The 11,366-nt window shown below is 46.4% G+C and overlaps 1 long non-coding RNA gene across 1 annotated transcript; it reads left to right on the top strand.

The window, feature by feature from the left end:
* Window positions 1-3,656: 3,656 nt before the first annotated feature.
* On the top strand, window positions 3,657-10,410 carry LOC132591507 (uncharacterized). The gene is made up of 3 exons (XR_009557008.1): window positions 3,657-4,720; window positions 5,125-5,255; window positions 5,449-10,410. It is a non-coding gene; the product is annotated as an uncharacterized LOC132591507 (long non-coding RNA).
* Window positions 10,411-11,366: the final 956 nt, after the last annotated feature.

Genomic DNA, 11,366 nt, shown 5'->3' with positions numbered 1-11,366 from the left:
ACACAGAAATCAAGTTTCAGACTCCAGTGCTATTCTCAGTGAGATGGGATCCCTGCTGAAATTCTAGCAAACATTAAATTGAAGTCAAGCGATGTGGTGTAACATTTTACCTAGAATGGCACATTCCCCACATTGCTAACAAACTTGCAATTAATAACATGCCTACTTTTTTCTTGTGTTTTATTTTTAAAAAACACTTCATTTGGAAACTAATAACATGCCTTCTTAGTGGTAAAAACAAGATAAATTTTTAATCTGTGGCAAATGCTTGTCTGTGGTTGAAATGTTTATTGAACTGTGATGCCAGTTGTAGGGAATATACAGCTGTATCTCTTAGAATCTCTCTCTCAAAGGGATTGAAGCACAAGCGTTTTACATGTACCTAACCTGTTCTCAGTGCTGCTAGTCCATAGTGCATGTGATGATGCTGTAGGGGAACCCCTGTAACGGTTCACAAAGCCACTGTTACATTTATTACATAACCACGTCTTTGGTGCCAGTCTATCTATGTTACGACTTGAGATTTTTACAACATTCCTGATCTGACCAGTGTGATGTGATGCTTTTGTTTTCTGATGCTGAGAAGATCAGGGGTCATTCTTGTTTACAAGGTTCTAAATGGCTCTCCCCCCCCCCTTTGCCAAGAGTTAACACACTGTTACACACCATCAGTGTGGAAACCCAATCTTTCTTTCCCTCTCCCTTTTCTTGTACAAAGCTTGTGTGTCTAATGCATCTGAATTACCAAGCCATAAACTCAACCATGGATGTTTTCCTTTCTCATCCCATCTGACATTTCTTTGTTGCCTGATATTTATAATCTGCGCTGTGGTTTGTACAGATGTGTTTTCCCAAGGGTTCAATGAAAGCTATCTCAGCAAGATAGTAACAGCTGGGCATGTGGCAACCTTTTGTAAATTTGGCGCATCTGCCACTCCCTTCTGTTTACTGCTTTTGGGAAGACAATTCCACTAAATAAAATTTTCAATCTAACACTGTGACTCTACAGACCTAACATAGCATCAAGGGAACAAAATACTGTAAAAAATGCTTTTTATGTTGTGTTTAAGTAACAAGGATATGACATTTCTGGGGTTTTGCTGTCAGTGTATTTAAGGCTTTCACGTTGGTTAATGTTTGCTTGAAATGTGAGTACACTCATCGGTTGTGAATTATTGTACATGAATTTTGTATCTGAGACCCACTCAAATTATATGTACTACCAATATACAATAAACATATTTGCTTAAAAGTGTGCCTTTCAGCCTTCAGGAATAGGTGGGCTACACATTTAAATGAATGAAACTCAAGCATTACTGTTTATCATTATAATTCTCAACCACATTGATGAATAATGTTATTTTCAATCATCTTTCAGAGCAGGAAGGCCCTTTTACACAGCCACTCTTTCCTGTTTTCAGTTTTCATGAAAATCTCATATTTTCTTTCTTTAAAGTTAGAATGTAATAAGAGCCCTGCTGAATCAAACTCAAAGCCCACATATAGTCTACAGCAGTGATTCTCAACCAGTGTGCCTCCAGATGTTTTGGGACTACAACTCCCATCATCCCTAGCTAGCAAGACCAGTGGTCAGGAATGATGGGAGTTGTAGTCCCAAAACATCTGGAGGCACACTGGTTGAGAAACACTGGTCTACAGTACTAGCATTCTCAGTGGCTAACAAGATTCCTATGGAACATCCATAAACAGGACATATGAACTGAAACTCTTTCCTCCTGTTCCCCAGAAACTGGTTTTGGGGGGCTACTACCAATATTTAGTAATTCTGGCTATTGGAAAATCAAGGCAGTTAATTTTTGTGAAAATTGTTTTTTTAAAGCCTTGGATTAGAGACCGAAGAACCCACCTGCATTAGCAGGTACTGTACACTGTGCCGTTTTTTCCTTCCTGTGTTGTAATACACTGGTCAACGACAGCAGATACAGTATCTTAAATTTGGTTCTAGAAATGAAAATAGCTTGGAAATTTCTACCGAGAAGTGGGCTAAACATGAAACTATATCAGGGAAGCAATCAAAAAGGTTTTTGGGGGGTGGGGTGGGGAATCAACAACTCCCCACCCACGACCAGCAGAAATGTTTTTTTCTTCTTGCGTGGCCGTCTTGGGACCAGAATCAGTCCGTTCTCTCTCCAGGCACAGTTTTGGGATGGGTTCACATCACAGCCTTGACTATCGGCCCTGCCGGCTGGGGCTGATGGGCGTTGGAACTGAGCAACATTTGGAGGGCCCAATGTTTCTGCCACCCCGGGGTAGACAACAGTCGGCAACTCACGTGCCCCAGTTTCCCAGGACATCGCGAATTCACAGATCCGGAAATGTCCCGCTTTCGTTTAGCTGGCGAGGAGACGGAGAGCCGCCGCCACTTTCCAAAGTGCGCGGGCAAATGCCGTTGCCCCGCCCTGCCTAGCGCATCGGAAGGGTTCCGATGCTGCAGCTTCCGTGAGCGGGGTGGGTGGGGGAAACCTTTCAGCAAAGGGGGCCGGGCTCGAAGCTGCGCTCTTGGCCAGCGATGAGCAGCGCCCCGTTGCGGGCGGAGTCCGGCGCGCTCAGCTCCATGCCGTTCATGTGTACCATCCTGCTGTGGGGAGGCGGGGAGCGGGAGGGTCTCGGAGGGGCTGCCTTGGCTGGGGGGCGGGCGACGAGGAAGGAGGGCGGCCGAGGCGGAGACTGCTGCACTGGAGCAGGGGAGGGAGATGGTGGTGCGGGGAGCAAGCGGGGCTGAAGTGCCACTGCATCCCGGCGGTGCGCCCTTGCCCGGCAGCAGGAAGGGAGGAAAGAGCCGAGCGGGGGGGGGGACTGCGTCCACGCCCCCTTCTTCACCTGCTGCTTCCCAGCGGCCAGATCTAGCCGTGGGATCCATCCAGCCGAGGGTGGCAAGCGGCTTTGCGTGGAAGCAACGCTTTGCAGGAGGGGCGTCTCCAAAGGAGGGGCCGATTGTGACATAATAAGGCACCATAATGATGCTACGTGGAAACAGGCTTCCAGCACAATGGCAGCGCTACCTAGCGGGGCTTTGAAGTGACAGTAAAACATCAAGATTCAGTACAGTACTGTCTCCCGAAGCAGACGGATTCCAACACCAACTTTTGGAATAATATTTAGCAGCTTTGCAGAGAGACTGGGTCTTAAAAAGGTTATGTATGTTAGAAAGGCAGTAATTCATCGATGATCAGAACCCTCAGAATTTGAGAGTGGGAAGTAAAAAAAATTATAATTTGGCATAATATTGGGATTAATTGATATGCATTTTTATAATTTGGAATAATTAATATGATATGATTGGATTGTAAGTGAAAAATTTTTAAAAAATTTATTTTAAATAAATAAATAAATAAAAAGGTTATGTATGGATTGGACCCTGGCTGGGACCTTCTGCCTGTGTAACTTCCCCTGAGCCCTTAGATGGCGGGACCTCTGCCCCAGCCCTTCTTGACAGGCGGGAGAGCTTGAAACTTGGGGGCTGATTTGGAAGGGATGTTAACTCATGAGAGAAAGAGAGAGAGTTACCCCTGTTACATCATATGTTAGACTTGGGGTGGGGAGGGAGGTGGTTTTCTTTTTTTGTACAGATCAGCACTTTTAAAAAAGTATTAACTGGATTACAATTTTTTTTAAAAGCTATTGAGTATGGCAAAGTGTAATACTGATTACATTTCTCTTTTATTTAATTAGTTGTACTGTATATTGTAAATAGACATAAAATAATCAAAACATTAATAAAATCAGCAGTTAAAATATACATATTTAAGAAACACATACAGTATTGAATACATTGAGGCTTGCATTGCAGGGGGCTGGACTAGATGGCACTCTGAGTCTCTTCCAACCAAAATGGAAAACTGTACAGGCTCCGTGTATTTGAATAAAGAGCAAAGCTTGATGGCGGAACACCTGCTTTGCATGCAGAAAGTCCCACGTTTGATCCATGGCACCGTATTGGTCTCCTTTTTGTGCTGCTTTAACATTTGCCACAAACACTTCCTATGCTGCTGTGTTCACATGCACTAAATATCTATGCTGGAGCCACCATCCCATTCATAAGATCAATGATCTATATCTTGCTTGAACTCCAAGGAGCTCAGGAGGGCATCTATAGCTTCCACCTGCCCTGTTATCCTTCCAACAATTCTGTGAAGGAGGTTCGTCTGAGAGTGGGTTAGTGACCCAAGATCTCTTAGTGACCACTACTGTATGGCTGAGTGGGGATTTGGTTTCTGGTCTCCCTGCTTGCTGCAGAACTGTAGCTTTTGTGCATTTCAGGGGGTTGGACTAGATGACCCCTAGGGCCCCTTCCAACCATTGCATAAACTCTGGTGTCTTTAATTAACCCCCTTTGAGGTTGCAGATGTTTGTGTTAGTCTTTTGAAGTGCTAACACAAGGCTTTGACCACGAGGGTGCTGCAACAGACTCGAGCCAGTTAGACTGATAGGGAGTGGCTAGTCCAAGGTTACCCAGTGCGTCTCATGGCTGAGCAGGAAATTGAGTCCTGCTCTCCCAGGTCCAAGCCCAGCACTCTAAACCACATGGACTCCTGGAATCTTGGCATGGTGGCCGTGTGTTCCATGTCACCAAGCAACGGAGGCTGTGACTGTTTGAACTGAGGTTCTGGCATCCTCAGCATGGAGAGGTTGGCAGAGGTTTGCTGTAGTGACTCTTGCTTATTTGGATCAGAATTTGGCGTCTGAAAGACGACTGGAGGTAGGTGAAAGTTGGCATTTCCAGGGGGCTTAGCTTTAGGACGTAGAATAATGGTATCAAAGGTCAAAGGAAACTTTTTGGGCGAATATTTTAGAAGGGAAGAATGAATGCTGTAACGGAAAAATTAGTCATCTACGGTATATTGTAGTTGGTTGAATTTTATTTTAAATAGCATTCTATATGCTGTTTGGCATTAAAGAAATATTATGCAAATATGGGAAAAGGTTAATTGATATTTCTACATAATGGATACTAACTTTGTACTGTTGTTTGAAAGGGAAAGGGAAAAACATTTCGTATAAGCCTCTCTGAGAGCCTTTTTGGCTGAAAAGAAGAGTACAAATGCAATGAAAGAATGAATGAGTTCTTCCTGTGGGCATCGCTGACCTTCATCTTTGTTTCAGGTCACCTTCCTTCCTGCGGAGCAGCTCTTGGAGGCCAAGTGCTTCCTAGCCAGTGACCTTGCTGTTGAGAGCACCTTTGAGCCTTTGGACATCTCCCACTTCCTGTAAGAGTTCAGTGTCAAAGCAGTGAGGTAGGATGCTGCCAGGGTAGGAGAGAAGAATCTCCGCCTTGAAGTAGGGGAGTCCACCTCATGCCATTGGGTGGCCATGACATGTTTGTTAAGAGGGGCCTCACAATGTCAGAACAAGAATCTCAGCCAAGGGTCCTGAGACAGCCCCACTTCCTGATACCATCTGAGTGACCCTCTCCTTCATCTCTGACAGGTGGAGGTGCTGCTGGAGGCCTTCCATAAGATCACGCTGAGGTCTACAACGGAGGGCAGAGAAGTGGCCGTCTTAGCTTATCATCACCTGGAGAAAGTGATTGAATACCTCCTCCAATTTCCTTTCATATACGGGGCGCTCAAGCTTCTACCAGCCAAAGAGAGATGTTGGGAATCTGCAGGGCTTGCTCAGAAAGTAACTCTCTCCCCAAGGAGGGAGGCCAGGCAGCTGGAGAACTTGGTCCCCACAGTGTCAGCAGCCAGTCTCCAAATCTCTTCCTCCCTCTGGATTCCCAGCTGATTTGCAGCCTCATGGTAACAGACAGAGGATCTGGAGGGCTTGCGTTGTGGTACCATAGCCAAGATTAGGTCCTTTTAACAGGAAGAGCAACACAGCGGAAGCCGAGAAGGCAGGGGCAGCAAGGGGTGAAATTGGTGCAGGTTTCCCCTCTCTTTTTGCCATCTGCAGAGATGCAGCAGCACAGAGGGGCTGATCCAGATCACTGAGGGATCCTTCTGGAGTGCAGGAGACCAGGAAAGACCAAGCCATTTCCTCTCTCTGTGGCATGGCAGCAAGCAGTAGAGTTCCTGATGGAGCCCGACCACCTGTGGAGGGGTCAGGTTTTGAGGCAAAGCGCCTTTCTGGCCCCCACACCACTGCCCAGAGAACCAAATGGTCCCCTCTGTGCAATAATGTGCCACCCCTGAGCCAAATGATCTAACTGTTGCTGTGCCTGCAAGAGAATATGGCAGGAGGTTTTGGCTTATATGTGCCAAATAAGGAACTCCATCTGATGGCAGAGCAATTGCATCAGAGCCCCTTAGAAGAGTTTGCCACTGCTGTGGTAAGGACGAATCCCCTGCTTTCTGGCTTCCCCCCAGGGTAAATATCAAGGGGTTCCTGTGTTCTGCAGAAAAGCAGGGAAAGTGACTTGCACCTCTCTCTCTTCCAGCAACACCTGACCAGTCAGTTGCACGCCATCCTCAGGATGGATGAATACAAGGTACCTGTGCTTTCTACAGCTGCTGATAGCTGTCAACTTCCTGCATGCCCAGGAATTCCTCAAGTGAATAGTGCATTGCAAAGGGACAAATGGAGTCATTTTTCCTTCGGCCTCTGGGGTTTCCCGGTCCAGCTTGGTTTTTCAAGGGAGACTATCCTTCAGATGGCTACTAGGGAGAAAAGATGAGGAAGGAATTCGATTCTGTTTGCATGTCAAGGCAGATCTGCATAATTCATAGTTTCTGGAAATATCAACTTCTGGGGGAGCCTTGTAAATGTGGTTTTCCAGTTTGGTTCTTGGTGTTTTGGCCATTGTTGGACACAATGGTGTCTGGCAGGTCGTGTGTGGTGAAGACCCACCACAGGGCCCGGGTGACAACCCTGGAGGTCATTGTTGAGACTGGCATCACCTTGAACCACTTTGAGAAAGAGTCCACAATGATCAGGAACGTCTGACCTTGGAATGAGCCAGCAAAATCAATGTGGAGACTTGACCACGGTGTGGGTGTCATTTCCCACTGTTGACTCGGCGCCTTGGGCATGGCCGATCAGGACTCTTGGCAGGTCTGGCAATCCTGGACCCACTCTTCTACTGCTGCATCAATGCCTGACCACCAGACGTAGCTCCTGGCCAAAGCTTTCATACAGACAATGCCTGGATGACTCACATGGAAAGCCTCCAGCACTCTGGTCTGCAGCTTAGCAGGGATCATGACCCAGTTTCCCTTTTGGACTGACAGTTCATGTTGCTGGGGACGAATGGGGACAACTGCACCAAGGCAACTCGCTGGCCACCCCTTTCATACCCAGCTGAAGATGCGGGAGATGGTACAATCCTTTGCCAAGTGCGTGGCAACATCTGTGGCATGGAGCATTGGCTGGAGCAGAGTCTCCAGTAGCATCACACCATGGGCTTGGGATGGGACGGTGTCAGTGTCTGCCAATGACAGGCGGCTTAGGGCATCTGTGTGGCCCAGTTTCCTACCAGGATGGTGGTGCAGCACGTAGTCATATGCGTTGAGAAAGATGGACCACCTTAGCATCCTGGATCTGGGCCGTCTGCTGATCAGGAGTGAAAAGGCCCAGCAAAGGTTTTTAGTCAGTCACGATCGTGAAGTGGCGGCCGTAGATGTAGTCATGGAACTTCTTCACTCCTGCCATTATAGCCAGGGCCTCCTTGTCAATCTGGGCATAATTGCGTTCCATAGATGACAAGGTCCTGGAGTAGAATGCAATAGGGGTCTTCTGCCCATCCAGCAACTGGTGGCTGAGGACCATGCCGATTCCATACGGGGAAGCATCAGGGGCAAACACAACGGGCTTGGTCTCATCAAAATGGTAAGGACGCTGTCAGATGAGAGCAGGTGTTTGACAGCATTGAAAGCAGCATCCTGAGCATGGCCCCAGTTCCAAGGGGCTTTCTTGTCCAATAGGCAGTGCAGGGCTCTGCTATTGCTGCCTTGTGGGGAAGAAAGGAGTGGTAGTAGTTTAGCAGGCCCAGGAAGGACTGCAGCTCTTGTTTCGGGGGGGGGGCAGCACTTTGGATGGCCTTGACCTTTGCCAGTGTGGGGTGGATGCCATCAGCATCAATCAGGAATCCAAGGAACTTGACTTTGGGCACCCCCAGCTGGCATTTTTCTTTCTTCACCTTAAGGCTGGCGTCTTGGAAACGGCGCAGGACTTCTCGAAGATGGGCCGCAAGTTCTGCCTTGGACTCCCCTGCGATGAGGACGGCATTAAAATAAGGAATGACGCCCAGGAGGTCTTTCAGGACATATTCCATGAGGTTTTGGAAGAGGTCTGGGGCCACACTGACACCAAACTGTAGTCTCTTGACGCGGAAAGCCCCGCGGTGGGTCACGATTGTCTGTGCCTCAGAGGTAGCCTCAACGACCAGGAGTCGTTGGTATGCCTGGGCCAAATCGAGCTTTGCAAAGACTTTTCCGCCGGCCAGCGATGCAAGGAGATGACACAACTGGAACAGGATACACATGGTGCTGCAGAGCCTTGCTGAGGGTGCACTTGTAATCAGCACAGATCCTCACATCCCCGTTTGCCTTAAGGGGAGTGACAATTGGGGTCTCCCATTGAACATGCAGGACTGGGTCAAGACCCCTTGTTCGATGAGGTGATCTAGCTCTGCATCGATCTTGGGTTTCAGGGCAAATGGCAGTCGCTGAAGTTCTGCCACAAAGCCACAACAAAGGCAGCAATGGATTCACCTGGTCTTATTTGTAGAAGGCATGCCGGCAGGCAATCTCTGATGACTGGAGAGCGAAGTGGGTCCTCAGATTCAGCGTTATTGCATCGAATGTTGTGTCACTCAGTTTGGCTGGGTCCACCGGAGCCTGGGCAATCTTGAACGTAGCAGGCCCACACACACTGAACAGTGTAGCCCGCTTCAGTTTGGAGTCAGTCACGTTATTGGTTGCAAGGAAGAACCCAAGCTGAGTGGCATCGGAGTCTCATTCCCCTGGAACCGTGGTGTCAAATTCCTTGATGTGGTCCTGGGTGGCCATGACATCTGCTCTGTGTGATCTGCCTTGTGGCTGCAGTCAGTTATTTCAGCTCAGCTGAGGCGACAGTTTTCCAGCAGTGGTTTCAGCTTGTGGAAGCTAGCCAGGGCTGCATACCTAGCCTTACATCCCACCTTTGTGACCAGTCAAGTGGCCTCCACTTTGTACTCCACCCGGCAGCTAAGCATCTGGTAAGGTCACTTTGTTTGCAGCTTTGCATAGGGTTATCCCATTTCATCTTCCCAACAATTCAGTAGATGTTAGTTATGTATGCCTAGCTGGGGCAGCCGGTGTCGCCAATGCCTGCCTGCCCAGGTTCCTGGTCCTTGCAGGACTCTCTGCAGTCCTCTTGAGTGGGGGGGAGCAGGCAACCCCCCAGCAGCAGTTTGGTTCCATTTCTCCGTTTTAAAAAGCCTCCTTGACCTCACTAATTCATTCACCAACAGCGGTGATCATTTCTGGGGCAACAAGAGGGTCCAACATTACTGATATTCAGTACCCTTCTAACAGAACCTCCTTTCTGTCTTTCCTGCATGAAACGATGAATCCATGCTGGAATATGGTGGCCTATTGACTGGAGCCTGGGAGGAGGCCTCTGGAAACAAGAAGACCCACACAAGAATGTCATCTGCCGGGAAAGGAGGCTCAGCAAAGACGCCGTCCACACCCTTATGGTGACTTTGGGGATTTTTCCAGAGTATTTAAAGAGTTATTACAGCAGGGTGAAAACGCAAGCAAGACTTGAAATATGAGCAACAGCTTCCTCAACCGTGTTCTACAGAAGAACTTATATAGTTTAGGGACCTTTTTAATGTCTTACATTTGAATGTTTTTTTTTAATCTTTTGTTGGACGCTGCCCAGAGTGGCTGGGGAAACCCAGCCAGCTGGGAGGGGTATAAATAAATTATTGTGGTGGTGGTGGTGGTGGTGGTGTTTGGGCAAGACTGAAAAATGTCCTAGAAAGAAAGTCCTTATGATCCCCCATTGTAGCAAGGCCAGTCAAGAAATGAAATGTGAACAAGAACTGGGGCACATATAAGGAACTCCTTGATCTTAGAGAAGGTACTATCAGGCTTAAAAAAGAGAGGAGGTTAAAATTGAATAGTATGGGTGAAATATGCTGCATTCAAGGGTAAATAACACTTTATCAATTTATGTAAGAATGTAAGAGAGTATATTATATTTCATTTTTAAATATTGTTTTCTTTCTTTTTTATATGCATCATTGTTCTCCCCCCCCTCACTCCCACCTTTTCCCTTGGTATCACTTTATTTCTTTATAATTGGAATTCGTTCATCAATTTTTTTATTAAAAAAAGAGTAAATATATAAACCATGGAAGGGGAGGATGGGAAGCAAATGCATAAAGTAACTTACAGTTTATGTTACCATTTGTTAATTTTTTTTGTAAAAAATAATAATCAATAAATAAGATTTTTTTAAAAAATAAATACTGTAAAAGAAAAATAGATGCTTGGTTGAGAACTCTTCCTTGAGACTCCTCCCCAGCACATTGACTCTAACCTAGTCCTGGGGATTTGCCAAATGTTTCTTCCTCTTAGCATGTTTCTCCCTTTCGTCCTGAGTTTGAGCATCTTCAAAGTCTATGGCACCTTTGGTAAAGGCTGTTCTCCAATTGGAGCACTCGCAGGCCAGTGTTTCTCACTTGTTGGTGTTTATAAGACTTTTTTTTAGATTTGCCTTGAGAGAGTCTTTAAACCTATTTTGTTGACCACCAGTATTACACTTTCCATTTTAAAGTTCGGAATAGAATAGTTGCTTTGGAAGACAATAATCAGGCATCCACACAACATGACTATTCCAACGAAGTTGATGCTGAAGAATCATTGCTTCGGCACTGGTGATCTTTGTTTCATCAATTCGCCTGTCTTCCCAAGTGAGATGTAAAATTTTTCAGAGACACCGTTGATGGAATCTTTCAAGGAGTTGGAGATGGCATTTATAAGTGGTCCATGTTTCACAAGCATACAGTAAGGTTGGTAGTACAACAGCTTTATAAACAAGCATTTTTGTCTCCCTGCAAATGTCCCGGTCCTCAAACTCTCTGCACTTCAATCAAGAGAAGTTGGAAGCTTTCCAAGTTGGTGGCCATCACTGCCTCCTGTGGCAGTGAGTTCCACAGTTTTAACTATGTGCTGCATGAAGAAGAGTTCTGGTGTTACGAGAGAAATGTTTTGTTATTTATTTTATTTTATTTTATTTATATTCCACTGTATCCCCGGAGATTTCAGGGCAGCTCACAGAATAAAACTAGAACACAAAATCACAAAATATATAATTATCCATCTGCAAGGATCTTCTGATGAGCAATTGTAACAAGTACTGTATAGCTATGGATCTTTGCCAAGGGTTTCGTTAGAAACACCCCTTCGTTTTTT

Source organism: Zootoca vivipara, chromosome Z (genome assembly GCF_963506605.1).
Source record: "Zootoca vivipara chromosome Z, rZooViv1.1, whole genome shotgun sequence".
NCBI classification, from domain to species: domain Eukaryota; kingdom Metazoa; phylum Chordata; class Lepidosauria; order Squamata; family Lacertidae; genus Zootoca; species Zootoca vivipara.
Note: the sequence above shows the minus strand (reverse complement) of the source record. Positions and strands in the feature narration are given on the sequence as shown.